At 36.4% G+C, this 24,061-nt stretch overlaps 1 pseudogene; it reads right to left on the bottom strand.

Annotated features, from left to right (window-relative positions):
* Positions 1-23,296, bottom strand: part of LOC114051230 — a 134,081-nt pseudogene extending 110,785 nt beyond the window's left edge.
* Positions 23,297-24,061: the final 765 nt, after the last annotated feature.

Genomic DNA, 24,061 nt, shown 5'->3' with positions numbered 1-24,061 from the left:
TCAAAACAGAGAGTCAAGACATGAAATGAGATACATAATTAGTAGGAGAAAAAGCAGCACATTTAAACGTCATAAAAGAAAAAACAAAGTGAAATCAGGGTGAAACGTGAAGAGATTAGCTGGCAGCAAAGGGTTCTATAATCCAATTACTACTCCATGATTTTGTATTGCCACTAATAATGACTGATGAATATATAACACTTTAAGGTTTACAAAGTACCTTACAAATATCTTTTTTATGCAACAACACTGTCAGGTTGGTACTTAATACAGGTATTATCCTTCTTTTTTGTTGTTGTTGTTGTTGAGTCATTTCAGTCCTGTCTGACTTTCTGAGACCCCATTTGGGGTTTTCTTGGCAAGGATACTGGAATGATTTGCCATGTCCTTTTTCAGCTCATTTTACAAATGAGGAACTGAGGTAAGCAGGGTTAAGTCCAGGCTCACTCTGCTAGTAAGGATCTGAGGCCAGATTTGAACTTAGGTCGTCCTGATTCCAGGGCCAGTGCTTTATCAACTGGGCCCCCAGTTGCCCGTAAACAACAACATTATCCTTCTTTTACAAATGAAGAAAATGAGGCTCACAGAAGTTAAGCATTGGAGATGGAGTTTAAACTTTACCATCTTTTGATTCTATGACAAGTACTCTTTCCATGCCACCATACTAATATGCTGAAAATTAACAATTAATTTGGGTTAATAACAGCCAACTATACAGTAGGTTTTGTACAGAGCTGGTCCGTTCCAATTCAGATATTCTGTGTGATTCTTCAAGAGTAGAAATTACAACTCTACAGACTTAATATCCTTCTACTCCCCTGTGCCTAGCATAGTATGGGGCTATCTATTAGACAAAAAAAATAATAATTATTTATGGAATTAAATCGGATGATAACATCAATTTTAATGTTCCTATCCATACGGATAGGCATCCTGCTTCAGTGAATCTTCATCTGTAAAGACCTCCAAAAATTTATTACTAATATATTTATAAGTACAAACTGAAATTCAACTATAATTTAAGGGCAGAATTCTTTAACCATGCTGGTGGAAGGCCAAGCAAAACCTTCTGGTTGGTCTTCATTAACATATACACAGCAATTACCAAAGTCACAGAGACAATCCCATTTCCACCCTACCATTATGCTCAGCGGCCTGGAAAATGGGGCCGAGCCAAGTGGAACTGTCCCGGGCACATGTATTGCATATTCCTGGGAAGTGAATCAGGCAGCATGCTATAGAGCAGAAGACTATATACCTTAGCTAATTCTCCCACGGGAAAATTTCCAATGACCTCACAATTAGAACTTTAAAAATCAGATTATGAATATTTATGTTTAATCTGTAATCATATATAAACGTTTATATCAAGGAATGTATTTTGAAAAACAAATTATAACAAACCAACCATCAAATATAAAAGTATGCTGAAAAAAATATAAAATTTACTTCTAAAGTAAATGAAGCTATTCTTCCTGCTCAAATGTTTAGGTTTATTCAATAGAAATAGGTAGGCAATGTGTATACATACATATGTGTACATATATAATGAATATATAGATTTGGTAGAAATTATATATCTAGGACAACTCAGCTATATGACTGATATTAGTGAGATTTCTTGAGATTTTGTTTACACTTTACTTATTATATAATAGAGACCTATTGGTGACAGATTATCATGTTCTTCATACTCTCTTTGCAGTAATGTTGTATGAGTAACGAACCTGAGAATTCATTTTAGGGAATTATACCAACACTGTGGGTCTCAGTTTCCCTACTTGTAAAATGTAGGGTTTGGACTTAAAAATAGCAATCATATAGTATTTAAGGGATTGTCTAACTCTGATATCCATTCATCTACCATTGCAATTGCTAAATTCAGTTTTCAAGTAAGAAATCTATATTATGAATTGCTTCCCTTTGTTGATATATAGAGTAAAGGATGAGAAAAAAGTCAGTGTGGCCTAGAATGCAAAGAGGTTGGCCTTGAAGTCAGACAGAGCTGGGTTTGTGTCCTGCCTCTGAAAGATACTTGCAGGGTGACTCTGAGAAAGTTACTTAACCTCCCAGTGTGCCCATATAAATACACTACAAGTAACAGGAAAATTTGTTGTTGCTGTTGTTGTATTAATCACAGGGTATAAATTACAAACCGGTTGCCAATCTGCAAGGGTAGAATGAGTTTTCATAAATATACCAATGACAAAACAAACACCCCTAAAATAATAATGAAGTTGAATAATCAAAGTAGGGAATATATTTACTATATGTAGACACTTCCACGGATTGGCCAACAACAGGTCCGAGTCAGTCATTGTTTGGGCCCACATGGCTCTGAGTGAATGGAAATAGCTACTGTTTCTGTTTTGTCCAGGAATCTTCCCTTCTCAGATTTTTTTTTTTAAAACTAGGTAAAAGAATTCATTCTTTGCCTCATTTCTTATCTAGCCTTAATCGTTGAATGGGCATTGTCTCAGACAAACTGAGACCTGGGAAAGACCTTAGCTCAAAAAGGCCACGGTCTCCCACTGCATCCAGGGTCATCTCCAGCCATCCTGATCTATGCCTTGCCACTGGACCTAGATGGCTCTGGAGGAGAAAGTGAGTCTGGTGACTTTATACAGCTCTGCCTCACTTAAATCCAATTCATTTCCAAGTCACGCGATCACCTTCCTGGTGTCATGGTCCTCTTCCAGAATGAAGGCAAAAAACAACATGCAAAACCACTGTCTTTAATAAATATATCGTGATGCTCAATGGATCTGTGATCCCATCATAATGGGATAAATTCACTCCAATAAAACAGATCACAACTGACCCAAATCTATCTACCTGATATGACTCTGCAATGAAATTCACTTGACCTCAGACCGCCAATTACCAAGAACAGTGGTTTTGTTTCAGACAATAGTATTGGGAGGCAAGGACAGTTTTGTCTAATTTACAACCAAAACTAAAGTTTGGACCAATAAATCACTACAATAGGAAGCAATTAGGGGAAGTAGTTTTATCCCACTCTCCTCCAAGCTGTTTTAACATAAGAGGAACTGCTCCATTCTCCTGCCTGGCATCACGTATGTCACCTGTATGATTATTCCCAAAGCCATGGGCCTGCCTGATACCCTACTACCTACTGGGTCCAGATTCCCCCCAAAAGAATAATCTCCAGCAAACCCTACCCACTGGTCTGATATTTGGAGAATTTGCCAAAAGTATTCTAAAATGCAGATTTATAGCTAGAATAACTCCATTGAATTAGATAGAGTGCCAGGGCTGGAATCAGGAAGACATGTTCCTGAATTCAAATCTGGCCTCTGACACCTACTAGCTGTGTGAACCTGAGCAAGTCACTTAACCCTGTTTGCCTCAGCTTACTTATCTGTAAAATGAACTGGAGAAGGAAATGGCAAACCATTCCAGCATCTTTGGCAAGAAAACCCCAAATAAGGTCACCAAGAGTCAGACATGGCTAAAAAAAAAATGTACAAAAAGCACTTTTCATTCTTTTTAGGTAAGGGTTGATTTAAAAAATACTGTTTTTGTACTTCAAACTCTTTTTTCTAAAGTCATAATTTTAAAGAAGAAATCTTTTTGAACAATTGATTTCACTTTATTATAGTTTTGCCTGTGTGAAGGTGAGGAAAGAATGTCAAAGTATGGGTCAGAATTCCCAAACTGTGACAGTCGAACTCATGCATAGCACCTGTAGTACTACAGCCTGGTCACTTTATCTCTATGAGCCTCAGTTTCCTTATTTGTTTAGTAGTGGTAATACTAGTTACACTGTCTATGCCATAGGGTTGTTTTCAGGAAAAGAGCAATGTAAATATGATTAACTGGGAGAAATAACCTGGGAGCAGGTTATTAGTATAAGCTACAAATCATAAATAAACTTAACATATAAATAAAAACACCCTTAACTGAGGTAAAGAGCTAAAATTAAACTAATGGTTAAAACTTTTGAATGGTGTTTTTTTTCCTTCAGATTCAATATAAAACTTAAGAATCACAATTCCCCACCCCAAAAAACAGAATTTATAAATCTTAAACTAAGTCTGATAGTTTGTCAGCTTTAGTAAAGGAGGAGTGATCCCTATCCCAGTGATTTGGGGACCTCTGATCCTTTTTTAAAAAAATTACATTTCAATTTCTTCCCTGCTCACTCAGAGAACACTGCCATCTTCTGTTTGAGTCTCCTTCAGCATAAAATCATGACGGATGGACCCTAAAACTGCTCATCACAGTGTAAAAGAGAGGAAAGAAAGATTGAGATCTGGAGGGATTTGTAAAGATTTAGGGTGATACAAGGAAATCCATCTTTGGATGGAATACAAACCAATTGACTGAATCTAATCTATCTGTTACCTTGTCTTTATGAATTAGTTTAAAAGTAGGTGATCAGACATAGTGACCATAAAGCCAACAGTGAATCACATAGAACCTTTGGCAGATCAAAATGTTGCTTCTCCATGCTCTACGGTTCAGCGACCACTGAAGAGTCACATGGCACATAGGACACTGAGCCACCATCCTGAGCAGTCGCCACAGACCTGATACAGCACTTTGCTGCTGCAGCAATTTTAATTTTGAACTCTAACACCCTTTAAGAGAATGCTAGTGCTTCAAAATCATCATATCACCCTTGAAGTGACTTCAAGCCTGTCCATCTCACTTCCGTGGTCTTTCTCCCACTCTCACTCTCATTCCTTACTTCTTGTCTTTCACTTTATACTCAGGGATTGAATTCTTTTCATTGGGGGGAGAGGGGGTGTTGTGGGAGAGGAACCAGATAGTAAAAGGAGGAATAAAGTTAGGGGTGAACTTACCCATGATTTGAGGACTAGCCTAAATAGGCCAGTTCACTTCTGTTACGTAAGTGTTAAAACACATTTTTCTCTCTCAATTTCTCCTTAAGAAAAAAAAAAAGGAAAAGCCCCCTCTAAAGAATTATTATTTAATAAAGGGTTCTTAGCGGACAAGCAAGAATTTACCTTTGAATAGAAGGTAAATAATATGTAATATAATATATATAATGTATATAATATATATTACATATATATATATCTAATATATAAAACACATATACCTATACACACAAAGAGATATATATGTATACACATTGTATACGAGTGCATATATGTATCTGTGTATATTACATAGACACACACATACATACATTCCCTCAAATGACAAACAAAGGCGGTTGTTACCAAGAGGAGCCTAGCAACAGGTTCAGAAGTATGTTTCAAACAGGTCTCAGATTCTTTAAAGCAAATGATAATCTTTCATTGTTGAAGCTGTGAAAGCTTCCAGGTTGAGCTGTCTGACACACATTTGAGCCTTTCTGTGCAATAAGCCCACATGGTGACAAAAGAGTCACAAAGCAGACAAATTAGCTACTCTAGGGAAAAGGCCCAACTTCTTCATCAGAGCACGAAATTGCTAATGGGGATTTTTTTTTTTAAAGTGGCACATGACAGAGCTACTCTTTCAAATTAAGCATAAAAAAAGCCACGCAAAATAAAGAACAGAGTAAATAGCTGTCATTTCAGTTTGAACTGTAGGGTCTGCAAAGAAAAGGACCAAGCAGAGTTTGGAGCCCAGCATTCTCGTAAGTAAAAGAGTAAAATAAATCCCAAAATATTAATCAAAGCAACATGAACACTTTCAGAATAAGAGCAATGGTATCTGCTCTGAGCCTTATTTGTGCATATAAATGAAATCACTGGTCGTTCTACATCTGAATAGGATGCAATTTTTTACAAATTCTGTTTGCTTAAAAAGGAAAAAAAAATAACAGTTCACAAAGGGAGGCACAGTTCACTAGTTTGTAGGTACCTGAAGTTTGGTAGATGGAAATCGAGGTTTAACAGGTAGGTAGATATGCTTAACATTCGTTGTGGACAAGCATATGCTAGTCAGAGCTATTCCAGTTTGCAGATGTGTGCACGGACAGTAGCAAGTGCCAAAATATCACACATCACCAAGTTCAGTCCCCTCCTGCTCAACTAAGCTAATCAAATGGGAAACGATAAAGGTAAAGGATGCTTTGTTTAGATGCATTTTGATAAATTGTAATTTTTCCAAATCAGAATAGTTGGGGGGAATCTAAAGAAAGAGAATCATTTCCCCATGAAAATCACTCATTTCTAGTTGCTAAAATTCAAATCTGAAGAATACTGGGCTATACTCATGCATAATAATAGAGACAATCTCAGTTAAAAGTATATAGGCTGTCTCTATGAAGGCAGGTTACATTAAAAAAAAAGCACCTAGGTTTGTACTTCAATAAGAACATCTTACCAATACATTTTATTTTAAGAAAAATAATTTAAATAATAATTAGTATATATATATATAGAAAGCACATTAAATTTACAACGTATTTATATACATTTTCTCAGTTCTTCATAACCACTTATCACTCAGTATTATAAATATTATCCCTATTTAATGGATAAGAAAATAGACTCTAGAAATGTCAATAACTTGGTCAAAGACACAGTTAGTGGTAGAAGTAGGCTGTGAATTCAGCCTTTTCTGCAACTCCACTTCCATCACTCTACTATGGCCAGGCTGTGTCTCAAACTAGTGAATAAGTTAGTTCTCAATACCCACTGCCTAGAGCAGAGCAGATGCTAGCTAAATGCTTGTGGAATAATTATTAATAACAATAATAATAGCTGTCATGTGTATGTCACTTGAAGGTAGGCAAAGTACTTTACATTCTGAGCATCTCATTTGATGCTGACAACAGCTGAAAAGTAGGTGCTATTCTTTTTACACTTTTTACAGATTTTACATTTTACAGATGAAAAAAATTGAGGCTGAGAGAGACTTGCCCAGGGTCACAATGTTAGTAAGTGTCTGACGCAGTATGCAGACCCAGGGTTTTTAATTCCGAGTTGGGCACTCTATTTACTGTGACATTTAACTGCCTCCGTTTAATTATAGCTTGGCTCTAGTGCCCTCGCATAGGAACCCAGCATTCAAATAAGGTAAGAACAGATAATTGGCTATTTTCCTTTCACATCTGTCCAGAACAGTTTTTTTTCTTTTTCTTTTTCTTTTCTTTCTTTCTTTTTTTTTACTTAACCAATACTTATAAATACATGGCTTTTGATAAAAAAAATCAAGCATTAGCAAAGAAAAATCTTCAAACTTCAGACACTATTCATGATCTGGCCTATGAACATCCCAGAATATTGATCAAAATGAACTATGGCACCTCCCATGTAGGAGCGGCAACGTGGTATAGTGGAAAGAGGGCTGGATTTGGAGTCAGAAGACCAGGGTCCATCTCCATACCAGCATAAACTCGGGTAAATTACTGCACGTGTCTGAACTTCTCTTCCTCCTCCCTGACCTGAGGATGTTAGACTACATGGCCAAGGTTCCATCTAGTCTTCAATGTATACATATATGTTTGTATACGCATAATACACATATATGTGTATATATATATATACATATATGCATACACACATACATATGGGTATGTATATATGACCTCATATAAAATACTTTGCAAACTAATATGCTATATCTGTGCTAATTGTTATCATTTTTAACATAAATAAAAGGCTATATTGGTAAGCTGTTCTAATGGAAGTACAAACCCAGTTGCTGTTATTATAAAACTTTTCTTAATGTAGATAGCTTTTATACTTTTAAGTGAGAATTTGCTTCTATTACCATGCACAAGTATATGTGTGTGTGTGTGTGTGTGTGTGTGTAGATATAGATATAGATCAATCTATTTCTCTTAATGCATTCATTCCAGAAGGGTCAGGGTAATGCCATTGTGTTCCCAGCAAATCCTTAGAAGAGCGGAAACATTGTATAGTATAAGCATATTAAAAACTCAGATTAATAATTATTTATCATTTACTGAATGGCTAAATCCATTATACACATTAAACAAACAGATTGGTCCTTGCTCAGGCGACTCTGGTGTCACCACTTTATCAATCGCCTTAAATATTTGCTAGTTAACCTTCCTCAGAAGCAAGAAGGTAGGTGTCTGTACATATTATCTCAAAAGGGCTTCAGGGTAAGGAAGAAAAAAGGAGAAAAGAAAAACAACATATCCCCAGTCATCCAGCAGTCCCTATTTCATCTATAAGTCTGTAGACAATCCATGGGACTTTACAGAAACAAAGTATTTTGATTACATTTTCAACTTGGGTTCCCAATTGCCTTTGCATTAAGCTCAGATATAATAAGCTCTATAAGAGTAATTTCCAAAAGAATAGGGATAGATTTTAACTACACAGAGTCCTCAGAGGGAACATGATGAGAGGAACACCTTCAGTAGTTGTGGGTGGGGGGAAGGGAAGGCGAAGAGGCACTAATTTTGAAAAAAAAAAATTACAAACACTAAAATGTGTCTCTGTCGGTTTACCCATTAGGCAACGAATGCATTGTCATTATGTGCAGGGAGTTTGAATAATTTTATAAAAGTCAAATTTAGAGTAGTGCGACTTTTCAAATGAATGGGTATCAAAAAGAGATCTCAAATGTTAATCATATATTACGGCTAATGTACCTATTATCATTTATTTATTTACCATTTGCATTCCATTACCCTAAAGCAAAAACCTCCTGGTGGCTGGTGAAGTTATTTCTGAAAAGCATTTAATTAGTATTCACATGGTCATATTTGATTCTTTCTTTTTTTGCCAGATCCATGAGAAAGATATGAGAGTCTACTCAGGATAATTCTGTCATGAAAGGAAAAACTCTGCCTCTGTTGTTACCAATCTTTGTGTATTGGCCAGGAGGACACATAGAGGTAAAAGCATCTCTCTAGCAAGTCATTAGCACATTTTTTGTTGGAATAATATCAGGGAAAATATGGATAATAAAACAAAGATAAAATTACTATTCATGATCAAAAATCACATCTGTTGATATAATGAACACCAAAACCAAGACAAACGATCGCACTGAAAAGACGAAAGAAATGATTTATGTACAATTGAGGAGCAAAGAAAATAACAAGGATATGTTGCTATCTCACTTTGTTAAATCCTGCATTTCAGAAAAGTCCCTCCCTGCTCTAATGTTACTATGGTCCAACTATGCGACTTGGAATAACAAAGGCTCCTCATTTTCTCCAACAGCTGTTTACCCACTTCCCCTTAAAACAGAAGGAATAGTATGGATTTAACTGGAGTAGGGGCTATGTTAGGAAGGATGCAGAGGGAATATCAATAAACACTACTACATACCATTGAACAGGGTAGCTCAGACATGGAGAGATGGTTGTAGATAGGTGGGGGTTTTCTGTGATACCTTTACTCTTACCTCTTATTTTCAAGCAGTACAAAATCTAGATGCAAATATAGACAAATTAGTAGTTGGTTCATGCGAGTATTTATCTACGAGATGAAGAAAGCTTTTTTGACCAATTATATTTTGAATATATAGTAATGGCACCAAATTAAAAAGTATAATTAGAATAATAAAATTTTAGAGCGAGAAGTAACCTTGGAAATAATATATTGTAACTCTTTGAGATCAAAGATAAGGAAATATGAGCCAGAAAGGCAGTGATGTGCTCAAGATCACAGAGTCTGTACTGGAAACCAGTTGTCTTGATTCAATGGTTCAGGAATATTTCTATCAAACCCCTGCTGCCTCTCATTGTCTTACAATACTTTTAGCATTGCTTTCCTGCCATTAGAAAGTATTTTTGCTTGTATGCATATGTGTACGTCCGTGCGTGTGTGTGTGTGTGCGTGCGTGTGTGTGTAAATTGGAGATATATGTTATATTTATATACTTAACTTTTAAATTAGATGCAACTGCAAAATCATATCACTTTCATTGGTTATAGAAATATCAGTCTAATTGCTAATCCAGAGGCTCATTCAATGTGTCCCAGGGAATCAGATTTACCCAATCTTTTGATTAAATTTGACATCTACTGAATGTCATGTAGCCAAGGCTAATTGTATCTTACATAATATTTTATAAATATTAATCTTGTTGACATGTGATTTACAAATATAGTCAGTCAATAAACAATTATTAATCACCTACTGTGTCCTAGGTACTGTGCTAATCACTGTAGCTACAAAGAAAGGCAAAAACAGTCCCTGACCTCAAAGAGTTTACTTTCTAATGCAATCAACTCTGTGTGTTCGTGTGTGTGTATGTGTGTGTGTGTGTGTTTATGAAGAGATAGATAAAAAGAAAGAAATAAAGAAAAGATATAGATAGATAGACAGACAGATAGATAGATATAGATATAGGCACTTAGGTGGTTCAGTGGATAGAGCACCAGGCCTGGAATCAGGAAGAGCTGAATTCAAATCTAGCCTCAAGACACTTACTAGCTGTGTGACTCTGAGCAAGTCACTTAACCCTGTTAGCCTCAGTTTCCTCATCTGTAAAATGAGCTGTTAAAATAGTAGATGAAGGTAATCTCAGAAGTAAGGCACTTTCATTAAGAGAGACTATGACAAAATTCATATAGATGGCAGGTTTTAGCTGAACTTAAAGGAACTCAGGGAAGTTAGGAGGTAGAGATGAGGATAGCGAGAACTCCAAGTATGGAGGACAGCCAATGAAAAGGCATGGAGCCAAGAGATGAACTGTCTTATGTGAGGAGCAGCAAGGAGGCCAGTATCACTAAACTGTAGAATATGTGAAGATAAGTAACTTTACGTAAGAAGACAGGAAAGGCCAGAAGGAGCCAGCAGGCTTTAAAAAACTCAAACCTTATTTTGCTCTCCCTTGTGAATGTAGACTATAATTAAAATCTCTCTTCTTCCCATTTTTCCATAACTAAGGGGGAAATTTGTGGGCTGACCTCATCAACGCATGGATACCATAATATTCATCGCCCCAGGTGATAAGAATTAAATTATTTTGGATGTCTCCTATTTGAGGAGTTTGTTCTTACTTGGTGACTACGGCACACAAGGACCATATGTGCTGGATAAGAAAAAGCCCCTTAATTTTGTGGTGGCAAAGAATTGGAAATTGAGAGGATACCCATCAATTGGGGAATGGCTGAGCAAGTTGAGGTATATGAGTGTGATGGAATACTATTGTGCTATAAGAAATGATGAACAGGCTGACTTCAAAAAAAACCTGGAAAGACTTGCATGATCTGATGCTGAGTGAAGTGAGCAAAACCAAGAGAATGTTGTACACAACAACAGACACGTTGTATGATGACTAATATTGATAAACTTAACCCTTTCTGGTAATACAAGGATCTAAAACATCTCCAGAGGCCTTGTGATGGAAAATGCTATCCACACCCAAAAAAAGAACTATGGAAGACAAATTGTTATTTTTTTCTCTTCTGTTGAGTTTTGTTTCCTCTTTCTGATGGTTCCTCCTATTGGTTTTAATTTCTACTTACAACATCACTAATGTGAAAATATGTTTAATATGAATGTAAATGTATAGCCTATATCAGATTGCGCACTGTCTTGGGGAGGGTGATAGGGAGGAAGGGAGAGAAAAATTTTAAACTCAAAGCATATGGAAGTGATTATTGATAAATCAAAATAAATTAATAAAAAAAGAAAAAGCCCCTTCAGATTGGCATTCAGGGCAATTCCATCCCACGCTCCCTGAGAAGGCAATTGTGGGAAACCCCCACACCCCTCATCCTGCTGAGCAGCAGCAGAAATCAGCCTTAACTCCTTTGGTATACTGCAGGTTGCTACATTGACCAAACAGCCCAGCGCTGTGATTGTGAAACTTTTATTTAATTCTTGTGACAATAGCATTTCTCCAATATTCGAAGTGGAATTTTCTTAAATATCAATATAAAAAGACCTTGGGGGAAAAAGATATTTTTGCTGCCACTTCTGATGACTAAAAATGTGGGTTTATGATGCAGGACTTTTGAAGCTAATACGGGGATATTGGCATTAGAAAAAAGACTTAACATAACCTTCTGAGAGATACATTTATCTATACAAACGGAGGATGGCTGTAGTGAACTGCAGAAAGAATCAGTCTCTGAACCAGGACGACCAGAGTTCAAGTGTTCTTTCTGACACATATTGACTGTGTGACCTTTGGTAAGTCACAACTTCTCATTGCTCCAGGCAGCAGGACTATACATTGCAGTAGTATGTTCAGATTCGAATGATGACATAATTTTCCCAAGGGAGGTTCCCTAAAACTATCAAAGCAAAGGTCAAGTCTAAAGAAAAAAATACACAAACACACTGAGCTATTGAAGATTTCCCATAGCTGGATTTTATGCTTCTATACCTGCCTGGACACCAGTTTAGGCATGCTACTTACCACTGGTTAAGAACAAATGATTGTGCAAACAAGATCAGCAAATTCAATATTATGATATTATACTATGTTTTAAAAAAGAGAGATTTAGGTTGACATAAAATTCATTGATACATTTTACTGTATATTTAATAATTAAATTAAAAACATTTGTTATTTCCAGTAACTTAACATTATCACAAAATACTGAAAGATGATTTCTTTCCTCCCAACTCTGTAAAGTGTGTAGTACAAGTATTTGTATCTTGAATTATAATGTATGATGAAACACGTTCTAAGAGAAGTGACTTACCCCTTGTCATATAGCAAGTAAGTATTTGGTGTCTGAGACAGAATTTGAATACAGGTCTCCTGACTCCTAGTTCCCCACCATTTCAACTATGCTATTTTTCCTGTACTATGTTAGTTCCTAGTCAGGGTATATGACATATGTAGGTAACCTGCAGCATGATTTTTCAGTCAAAGTACCTAGATTCAAATTCTGCCTTTGACACTTAATGTATGACCTTGGGCAAGTTGTTTAACCTCTCTGGGCCTCAGTTTCCTAATTTGTAAAATGAGGGGGGTTAGGCTAGATGGTTCTTAAGGTCTCTTCTACCTCTAAAGCTATAAGTTTATGAAATAACTATAGAATAAAATAATGCATACTCTATATCTAAGAGTGGTTAGAAAATTCTATGTTGAGGCCCAAGGGAGGAGAGATCATTATTGGGAAAGTTGCATGGGGTGGCATCCTGGAGAGCTTCTTGGATAGGTTGATGGAGATAGCTAACATTTACAAAGTGCTTACTATGTGTTATGCAATGAGCTAAGCACTTCACAATTAACATCTCATTGGATCCTCACAACAATCCTGGGAGACAGTTGTTATTATTATCTCCATTTTACATATGAGGAAACTGAGCTAAACAGAAGTTAATGCCCAGAGTCAAAGAGCTAAGTTTTTGAGGCTAGATTTGAACTCAGGTCTTCCTGAGTCCAGAACCAGAACTCTACCCACTGTACCACCTAGTTGCCCACACCTGGCACAATGCCCAGTACATAGCTGGCACTTAATAAATATCTACTGATTGGTTAATTTGATGGACTGATTGATCAATAGGTAATAGGGAGGTCATTGAAGGGTTCCTAACAGAGAAGTGACAGAACCACACTGGCCTCATAACCCAACGGTCCCATGTCTGGCAATGGAATGATGGATAATTTGGTAAAGCAAAAGTAGGGTAAGGACAAGGAAAATAGAGGTGAAAATATTTTGTGAGGTTATTCCAATACTGCAGGCAGATTGTAATGAGGTTCGTGGTAGTGTGAATAGAAGAAAGGGAATGGATGCAAGATAAATCAAGATAAATGATTTCATAATCAATTCAGTATTCAAGGTAATGGAACAGATGGACATAGAGCATGCCAGCACCTGATTGATAGACAAGGTGCATATTCTATCCTATGAATGAAGTGTCAAAAATAAAGAGAAGATATTTTAAGCTTGGTTTTAGACATATTGAGCTTGAGAAAAGCTGTTGGAGATATGTTTTTGAGCTTCAAAAAGAAGTTGAGAGGTAGAAATTTGGCAGTCGTCTGTGTAGAGAGGACATCAAATCAATAGGAGCAAATGGACTTGCTAAGAGAGACTATAGAAAGAAGAAAAGAGGGCCTTGGACAGAACCCTAAGCAACAATGACTTTAAGAAGTCAAGAAGATGACACACCATTAAGAGTCAAAGACAGGGGCAGCTAGGTGGTGCAGTGGATAGAGCAGCGGCCCTGGATTCAGAAGGACCTGAGTTCAAATCCGGCCTCACACGCATAACACTTACTAGCTGTGTGACCCTGGGCAAGTCACTTAACCCCATTGTCTAGCCCCCCCCCAAAAAAAAGTCAAAGACATAGTTAGAAAACTAGAAGACTAGGAAATGATTTTTCAGAAATCAAGGAAGAATATTCAAAAGGCAAGAATGTTCAATAATGCCAAATGGATTGAATTCAGAGAGAATGAAGGCTGAAAAGACCATTGGATCTTGTGAGTAGAAGGCTTTTTTTTTTTTTTTACCTCTAAGATAACGTTTTAAGTCCTGGGTACAACCAAACTTCTATTACATGCAATTACATGCAGCCTAAAGCCAGTGAAATGTGGGACAAAAACCATCATCATGCCACATCCTGAATCTCACTCCAAGTTATTACGTTCTATCAAACATTTCAACTTGGCTTTTAGTTTCCAATCCCTAAACCACCCCACCATCCCATACCAGATTGCCTAATTCCACTTCTACCTTCTGAATCTCCTTGGCACTGCTTTCTGAATCATGTTTTCTGTATTTTCCCTTGTTAGACTCAGACCTCACACCCAAGCCCAAGCCCCCACATCCCTTCCCAAAAGACCTCTCAGCATAATTCAATGTCTGAGAATTCAATTCTGTAAGCATTTATTGAGTTCTTCACACTTGCAAGGCAGTATACTACACAGAGAGGATACAAATATAAAAATAATCTCTATTTACATTATACCCTGTGGATACATGATACAAAAAAGCAAATGAATACAAAATAATTTGAAACAGGAGAGAACAAAATAGCTGGTAGATCAGAAAGAAGTTCCTGAAGGACGTGACACTAGAAGACTTTGTATTTGATAGCTTATCCCTTGCCAAGTCTGCCAAGCATCACCACAGCAGAACCTTTAGATCCTACCACCACCATCCTGCCCCCTGTGAGCTACTATGTAGCATATTACTTCATTTTTCTATAACATTTAACTTAAATATATGGATGTATCAATATACGACTCCAAGAGATTGTTGTGGGAAATAACAAAAAAAAAGTGGCAATCAGGCTGAACTTGGAGTCACAAGACTGAGTCTGAATTCCCATTTCTGCAATGTTGTGATTGCTTGCATGATCTTAAGCAAGTCAATTACCTCATCACTAAAAGGATATGGTGAACCAGGTGGCTGCCAAAGTTGCTTCTAGCTCTAAAATCCGATCCACGTGGTAGAAAGTTATTAAAAGACAAACTGTATTTGATGGCTTTGAATTAAAGAAAATATTTTGCCCTGTTTTTCCAGCATTATTTCATGATGTTCATAATAGTCTACCAGTCTACAGTATATCAAAGAGAACATGTACTTTTCAATTAGATAACTATTTAAATCATTTCGTAGCTACATTCAGTCATTTCAGTCATGCCCAACTCTTCATGACTCCATTTGGGGTTTTCTCAGCAAAGAAACTGGAGAGATTTGATATTTTCTTCTCCAACTCATCTTACAGATGAGGAAACTGAGGCAAACAGGATTAAGTGACTTGCCCAAGTCACACAGCTAGTAAGTGTCTGAGGCCAGATCTGAACTAAGGAAGAATAGTCTTTGTGACTCCAAGCCTGGCACTCTATCCATTACACCACCTAGACACACTTTCTGGTAAAATCAATTCCTTTCCTCTGTGATTTCTCTACAAATTTAAACTTGCTTACTCTAATAGGGCCTTTGCCTTCAATAGCTAAGCATAACTCATGATAATATTTTCTAAAAATATATTTATTCTGCTGACAGTCAATATACATAACAATAAAAATTGTAAATTCCCACTGGAGGTCGCATAGGATATTTAGGGAGGACTTTGCAGTAGTAGTCATATAGCTACTAACAGGGAAGTCTAAGAAATATCAAGAGAATTAATGCATTTTAATTGACAAACTTCTATTAAGCATCTACTGTGACCAATTTACCAACTAGCTGCCGATGACACAAATTTACAAAAATAAAAATCAAACAATTCCTGCACTCAAGAAGTTTATATTCTATCAGGAGAGATACCATATACATCTATAAGACTATAGATAATAAATACAAAGTGGTTTAGGGAGTGGTTTACACTATTAGATTTGTTATTAGGAAGGTGCAGTTTGAGCTAAAGAAAGCTTGAAGCTTGAAGGAAGTCACAGATTCTGTGGGAAAGACATGAGAAGGGAAGGCATTCTAGGCATGGAGAAGAACAGTACAAATGCAAGGAGATGAAGGCCCACAAGGAACAGAGAGATGTTCATTTTGCCTGAACAACATGACACAGGAAGAAGAAAAATATGTGATGAGAATGGAAAGAGAAACAGTCAAATCTCTTGAAATTTATGGTCCACAGTGAACAACCTAACTATAAAGAGAAGATGAGCATGCTTTCCTTGTTTTTACTGTTTTCTCAAGGCATGTCTATACAGATGGATAATGTTGAGACATGCCAGACTGTCCACAACATATCCTTCTATAGTAGGAAATGTCTTAGAATATACTGACCATAAATTTCCTAAATATACCTACTGTCCTACATGAAATTTTGCTGACATTCCCTCCCAGAGTCATGAGCAGGGCAATACATGTTTTAGGGCATATTTATATGGCATATTTAAAGGTTATTGATAGTACTTGCAGTCTTCTAGAAGCTAGAAACAAAGGAATTTAGCACCTAATTGGTAAGAAAAACTAGCATGAAAAGCTAGAAGATGCTATACTAGAAAGAATTATTCTCCTAATACAAACCTGGGAGCCACCACCCGGTGGCAGTGGCAACTTCACCAGGTTTCTGCTTCACTAGGGATCGAGATGGACCTGGTTCAAGGCACTTGCCCCACACTCAAAAACTTCTAGCTGTGTCTCTGTTCCTAGAACCATCTAGATACATTCATCAATTTACTTGTTCAATGATCGATATTTAAAAACTGTTTCCAATGTCCAGAGCAGTATTTCACACTTCAGGAGATACAAAGATTAAATAAAATATTAATCCAGCCCTCCTGGTCATTATGGTAATCCCTACCATATTACATATTTTTGATAGATTATAAGGGATTCCACAAAAACATCATGTCCCTCTCCACTGCCAAGATTTATTATTCAGAATAAAACAATATGCAAACAACAGATTTATTTTCCCCATAATGCCAAAATTGCTACTTTGACAGAGGTTTATTTTTTTCATCAAACTGGCCAATTGATATGGCACAGCAAAGTCCCATATGTTTTAGACTTTCTGAGTCTATAATATACCACTTATTTGTTAATTTATTTGCTGGTGTTGGAGGAGGGTCTCCTCTCCTGTTATTCCCTGGTCTATAAGTCTTTTAGGTTTCCATGCTATTTAAATAATTTTACAACTGCATTAAAAAACATTAAAATAAAAAAAAAAGTTCTAGGTACATTCTCATACCCTAACTCTCATAATTACTGAATTATTTTTATACAGATACCATGAGCAGGTTAATGATAGCCTGAGGTAATAGAAAGAAGGTTGGCCTTGGAGTCAGGATAGTCCAGGTACAAATTTTGTCTTAGACACAAACTGTGTGACCACAAACAAGTCACTTAAAGTTTCAGGGTCCTAGTGTCAACTATTTATCCTTCTAGGTTACAGACAAACTGTGATCTGCATTGGTGGGTGGAGGTTGCACATATAGAGCTCCTTAAACAAAGGAAGTCAAGGTCTAGACCCTGTACCACCCACAGATATAATCACAGAAAAATAGAAATGAAATCTTCTGATGAAGTTTTAATCTCTTTCCTCAAGGAAGTGACTATCTCAATATTCTGCAGTTGGAACATAAGTCCTAGCTGGAGAGGCCTGAACTATGATCCCACCAACCTAGAGTATACCCAATGCCCCATGATGGGCCTTACTATATTGAGGGAAGCTAATTGATCATGACGTTGGCTTCAGGTTGAATTTTCTAGCCACAAACATCATAGAAGACTGTCCAATAAGTCAAAGAGAGATCACAATTTCTATCACTGGAGGGAATTGAAAACACCAAACCTTAAAGTATCAAATTAGAAGAAGTGAACTAAGATTTCATAGAAGAAAATGATAGGCATTGAGTTTCATTTTACTCTTGAAATTTTAGAAGGTGAAAAAAAATTGCTCATTATCACCATACACTTTACTTAATAATGTATGGTGACTTTTATTTTTTTAAATTTGATTTTATATAACTGATTGGAATGGAATTCTCTGACCTGGGAGAGATCTTAAAATAAACTTTGAAGCTAGCAAAGTGTTTTAAGTACATTATTTCATTTTAAACTCAAAAACAAACACAGCAGCTAAACATATTAGAATCACATATGCTTTTTTGTATTAAGGTTGTTTCAGCACAAGAATATACCAGATAGTTTTAAATTGCATATATTTTTATTTACCATTCACTTACAAAATGTGCCTTTTGTTTCTATTAGCTATTTCCTGGTTTTTGTTTCCCACTATTCTTATTTAACTAAAACACCCAGTCTGTACATTCATAAATCATTTTAATTGAAAAGTCACAATTACAGGAAATTAACAAATCAAACCAAAATGCTTTAGTTATATACGGAATTTCATACAATCAAATGTCTATCAAAGAGCAAAAACAGAATATATACACGTGTACACATGTATATGAAACACTCATATATAATAGATAGATAATTTTTGTTTTTATTTGTATGAGGATTCCTCGCTCCCAACGATATCAGCACCTGCTCTGTATTTTGTATAAAGCTGACTGAGGCATATTCCGGCCCAATTTGTTCACTGCTACTGTAGAGGATGCTCTGCCCTATGTCCAAAATAAAGGGGGACTTTTTATGGTGCTGTCCTCCAGTTGTTCCAGGTTGCATGTGATGCTGTGTTGACTGCACCCCATAATAGGATGCCTTAAAGGCATCAGCCTAGCAATCAACACAAGAAAAAGCAAGTGGATAGAAAGGCAAGAGAGCTTAACGGATAGCAAGTCAGCTTTGGATACAGAAAGACCTGGTTTCAAAATCCTGCTTGTTACATATGTTAGCTGTGTGACTCTGGGCAAGTCACTTAAACTCTCGGGGCCCAAAGGAAGTCTGTGAAACTATAAGTTACACAGAAGGTACTGATCTACGCTGTTAGAGGGAATTCCTCACTGGAAGCTCCCTACTCATGTAAATTCAGAGGATGTTTTGTTTAGGAATAAAAGAAGAAAATGAACAGGTGGATGAAGAATACATACTGCTCAGATCGTGGCATTCAGTTCAATAGACATTCTATAGAATTGGTCCTTCAGCACATACACCTTTATCAGACAGTATAAATGGACAATGCATTGGGACCAGAACTGAATAGAAGGAGGAGAGTGGACCACATTATATCTGTTGGTACATTGGTTGATATTTGTAATTATACAAGCTATTCCTGTCACAAAAGCTTGCATTTTTCATACCCCTTTTCCCTGGATGATGCTATCATATGACTGTAAAGCAATGATCACCACAATTAAGAGACAAGGAATAAGCATAAATAACTCATAGGATATTATTAATGATGATTTGGGCACAAGAGGTTGCGTAAAGGCAATATTCAGGACATGTAAGGCTGGAAAAGGAAGTGGGCTGGACATTTGTAGAGAGCACAATCTTGTGCTGGTATCCACAAGATATTAAAATATAGAAAGGGAGGCTTCCTATATATTTGGTCTTCTATGCCCAGGACAAGAAGTCAAAGATGAATTGTAGTCTGAGACAGTTAGGTCTAGTATAACGAATGAGCGCTGGTCCTGAGTCAGGAAGACCTGAGTTCAAATCTGACCTCAAATACTTACTAGCTGTGTGACCCTGGGGAAGTCACTTAATCTCTGCCTCTGTTTCCTCAATTGTAAAATGGGGATAATAACAACAGTTGCCTCACAGGGTTGTTTGGAGGATCAAATGTGATATTTGTGAAGTGTTTAATATAGTCTGTCACATGGTAAATGTTATATATTATTTACACACACACACACATACACACACACACACACACGTATATCTTTTCCTCCTTCCCTTCAAACTCACACTGCAGAAGGCAATCTTGATGTAAGCAAATAAAAGCACAACTCCATCAAAGCTCACTGATGAGCTAAGATGCTAGGAAGCTTTAGGAGGTCTGCTAAAAGTTTGTATAGTCTGACAGATCTTTTAAAATTTGGCCACAAAAATGCAACATGCATTATAAAACCTGTAGTTTTTCATTTTTCTGACTTCTACATTTTTATCTTATCTTTGACTTTGCTTTTTTTTACATATAATTAATATCAAGTACATTCCCTGTAAAGTTTTAATATACCAAGTACTCCTGTACCAACAAAACAGATCAAGTACAAAATCATTTGCAAAAGAAAAGAAATTTGCAAATTTGCAAGAAATCAGCAGATTATTTTTCTGAAGAAAATTCAACAGAAATTTCAATATAGATTGACATTTAGCATTTATTTTCTTTCCATTTAGCAATAGCCTCAGAGAGATGTATAGTCAACAAAGGACGTCAAATGCTCACGAACCAAAAAATATGAAATGACCAATTGACAATGCTCATGCTGCTTTGGAATTTACATGATGTCAAGAGATTCAGAGCACTTATGGTTGGACCCTCCAAGTAAGATTTACATGAGTCCATGAACAAGAGTCACACGGAATGAAAAGGTATGGATGGGTTCAAGCCTCTGTTGTTGGAGGGAATATACACATTGATGAGATCACAACTCCATAATGATATATTTGATACTGGAAAATCTTGGCTTTATGGGAAAATGAAATCCCTTCCAACTGTGAAGTTCTCTGATCCTGTGAAAAGGAGTTGAGTAGGTACCATGAAAAAGAACAGGGCAGTACCAATAGCTTTGAATGAGCCTCCCTACTCTGAGGCAAATTGGGAGACTGGCAGGGGGTAGGAAGGATTGGATAACACTGGACCCTCGGAATATAAATTTGTGACTTTGGTGTACATAAGATTGGCATCACCCTAATCCTCAATTACAAAGAAGTTATGATTTTGGCAGGACATTGGAACTTCCCTTTCTCCTATAACCATAAGAGGTAACTCATGAATCGGATTAAGACTAGGACATTGAGTAAATACCCTGCTTAGCTTTAAGCCCTTTTCTGTCCAAACAAATGAGAAAACCATGGAAAATGTCACCATGGGGGTACATAGATTTTTCACCTGCTTTAAACAGCTGTCCTCTATGATCAAACCTCAACACCTTTTCCATGCACTTTTCCTAATTTTTGTTTTCACTATTTATTTAATTTAATTTCTTAGAAAAGCTATGTCATAAGCCATCTGATGACTTTGTAAATGCAAAGGACCAATGTTGTGGAACAGACAATCTAATGACATAGTGTTTAGTGTTCCCTAAAGCAGGAGACAGATGAAGAGAAACGGTGAACCGGCAACCTTAGCATAATTAAGACAAGCTTGAGTGCTTGCCATGGTGCCATTACATTAATCTCACATCAGTGGCACCTGGCTAAAATTTATGAGATATGTAAAAGGGGCCTTTCTGACTGACCTTGATAAGACAGAGTTATTTATCACGTGAGAGAACAGTCAGCAAAGAAGGGGAAATGTGGCACATTAGAAATAGGTGGGGAGGGAGATTAAAGTCCATTGGGCATGATGTGCTGAAACTTGAAATTTCAAGAGAACCATTTATGGCACTGAACATTAAGCAAACATATAAAGGCCAATTGATGCTGCTAATAAGTAAAAAAAATCATAAATATATTCAGTAATAGCCATATATATATATATATATCTATATATATGAAAGAGTAAAATTGAAATTTAGCAACTAAATAAAGTTTCCTACCATCTGATAATTTTTTAATTAATTTATTTTTATTTTTCAACAGTCACTTCCATAAGTTTTTGAGTTTTAAATTCTCCCCCCTCCCTCCCTACTACTGTCCCCAAGACGGCATGCAATCTGATATAGGCTCTACATATACATTGCTATTAAACATATTTTCACATTAGTCATATACCATCTGATAATTAAAAAAAGAAATTTATTGTATTTATTGTGACCTCAGAAGAGTCTAGAAAATCTTACCACAAATGAGATCTTCCTTAAGCCTCCAAGTAAAGAGTTTTCTCTATAATTCCTTAGCTTGTATTACATTTATCTCTGTATATATCATATTCCTCCCTACTTCCCACCCCAACAATATAAACTCTTTGAGGAAAAGGATTCATTTTTTTGTCTCTGAATTACCATGGCCTAACACTCAAAATTTTTGACAAATTCAAACATTTATTATTTCCCCACTTAATACAACTCTGGGAGGTGATTGCTCCATTTTACATACAAGAATTAGTCAACAATTAGGAACCAGGTTTCAGCTTACTATTCTAACTCTCTTTATAAGGTCCTTTTCCAATTTTAAAATTCTGTGATACTAAAGTTTTTGAAAGTGAAAAATGGGCAAGTTCCTGTACTTCACTGTTCCCCAGGTTAATCAGCATCTACAGACATACTTCATAAATGGTGATAATGACAGGTCTTCACTGCTGAGTGCATTATAATAAGGAACATTATCATCATCACAATTAACACACCCCTTCAGGATCATTGGCTGCCCTCACAGCAGGTGGTAATCACAGTCTCCTGTAGTAATTTTTTTTTTTTTGCCACTGGTCTTCACAAAAATTAATATCCTGTGAGGAAAAGAAGCATTTTGTATTTAAAATATCAGTATGAGAGAGAGCACAAAACAAAGGTTCATCATTATGTTTTGTTTGTTTGACTTATGCATAAAACAAATTCTGAAACATCAATAACTATAATTCACTGTCATTGCCATGATACATTGACATTTTATGTCAATCCATGGGACAGTCAATGCTCAGCTCAAGGGCCCTTCATTTTATTTCTGTGGAAGAGGCAATTTGAAGGTTTCTCTTCTAGCTAAATTAGCCCTAATATGGATTTATGCCTATAGTATAAATGGGCATTAATGGATAAAATTTTATCTTTTATGCCATGAACATGTTAATGGTCTTTTCAGTGATGAGGAACAGAGACATAACACAAAACTATGTTTGGCTGAGCAAAACTGATTTTGTGCCATGCTAAGATGGGAATTGTTTTTATGTATTTAAATTCTGCATCTCTCCTTTGTTGTTCCATATAGGAGAGAGAGCCTCTATATCACAGGATAGACTAGTTTTAATAGGAATGAAATATTGTCACATACCGGCATGAATTAATGTCATTTAATCCTAGCCTTTCCTTTACTCTGCCAAGCTCGCAATCTTAAAGTCAGGGCTTGGTTGGGTTTCATCTTAAAATGGCAGTAGAAAAGGCTTCCTGAAATGTTTCCAATCTATATAACAAATACATGAACACTTAAAAACAGTATTGGCTTCTTGCTATTCCTCCTGGGTAATTGGCCATTTTTAAAGATTCAATTAGCATTCATATATGCACACAAAATTAAACACTAATAATATTTGGTGAGTTTCCCAAGTTCTGATCTGTTTCAGTGGTATGGGCAATGAGTAGGCCTCAGGGATCATCTAAGTTATTGGATGGTTTCCTTTTGAACCTATCCAAAACCATTCTTTTACAAAACTCTTTCAGGAATTTTAACATTAACTATAGAGACTAAATGCTATAACCCGTTCTTCTTTTCAATGGTACATAAACCATGACTGGTCTTAGCCAACATCTCCCAATTCAATCCATTTGCTCTTCACCCGTTGTCCCTGGAACACACTGTCTTGTTATCTCTATCTTCTAAAGGCTTTTTATGTTTTAGAGGCTAATGCAGGTGCCATTTTCCCCATAATCTCTTCATTGATATGCTCAACTGAAAGATATTTTCCTCAATTTTTCCCCTAGCAAAATTTCCTAGAGCACTTCATTTGGTTCTCTACTTAACTTTAACACAGGCTACATACACACAATGCACATTTTCATACTCTTATTCCAGAAGATTATCAACTTCCTGGAGGCAAAAATTATG

Source organism: Vombatus ursinus, unplaced genomic scaffold, assembly GCF_900497805.2.
Source record: "Vombatus ursinus unplaced genomic scaffold, bare-nosed wombat genome assembly UNPS02014802.1, whole genome shotgun sequence".
Classification (NCBI taxonomy): domain Eukaryota; kingdom Metazoa; phylum Chordata; class Mammalia; order Diprotodontia; family Vombatidae; genus Vombatus; species Vombatus ursinus.
Note: the sequence above shows the minus strand (reverse complement) of the source record. Positions and strands in the feature narration are given on the sequence as shown.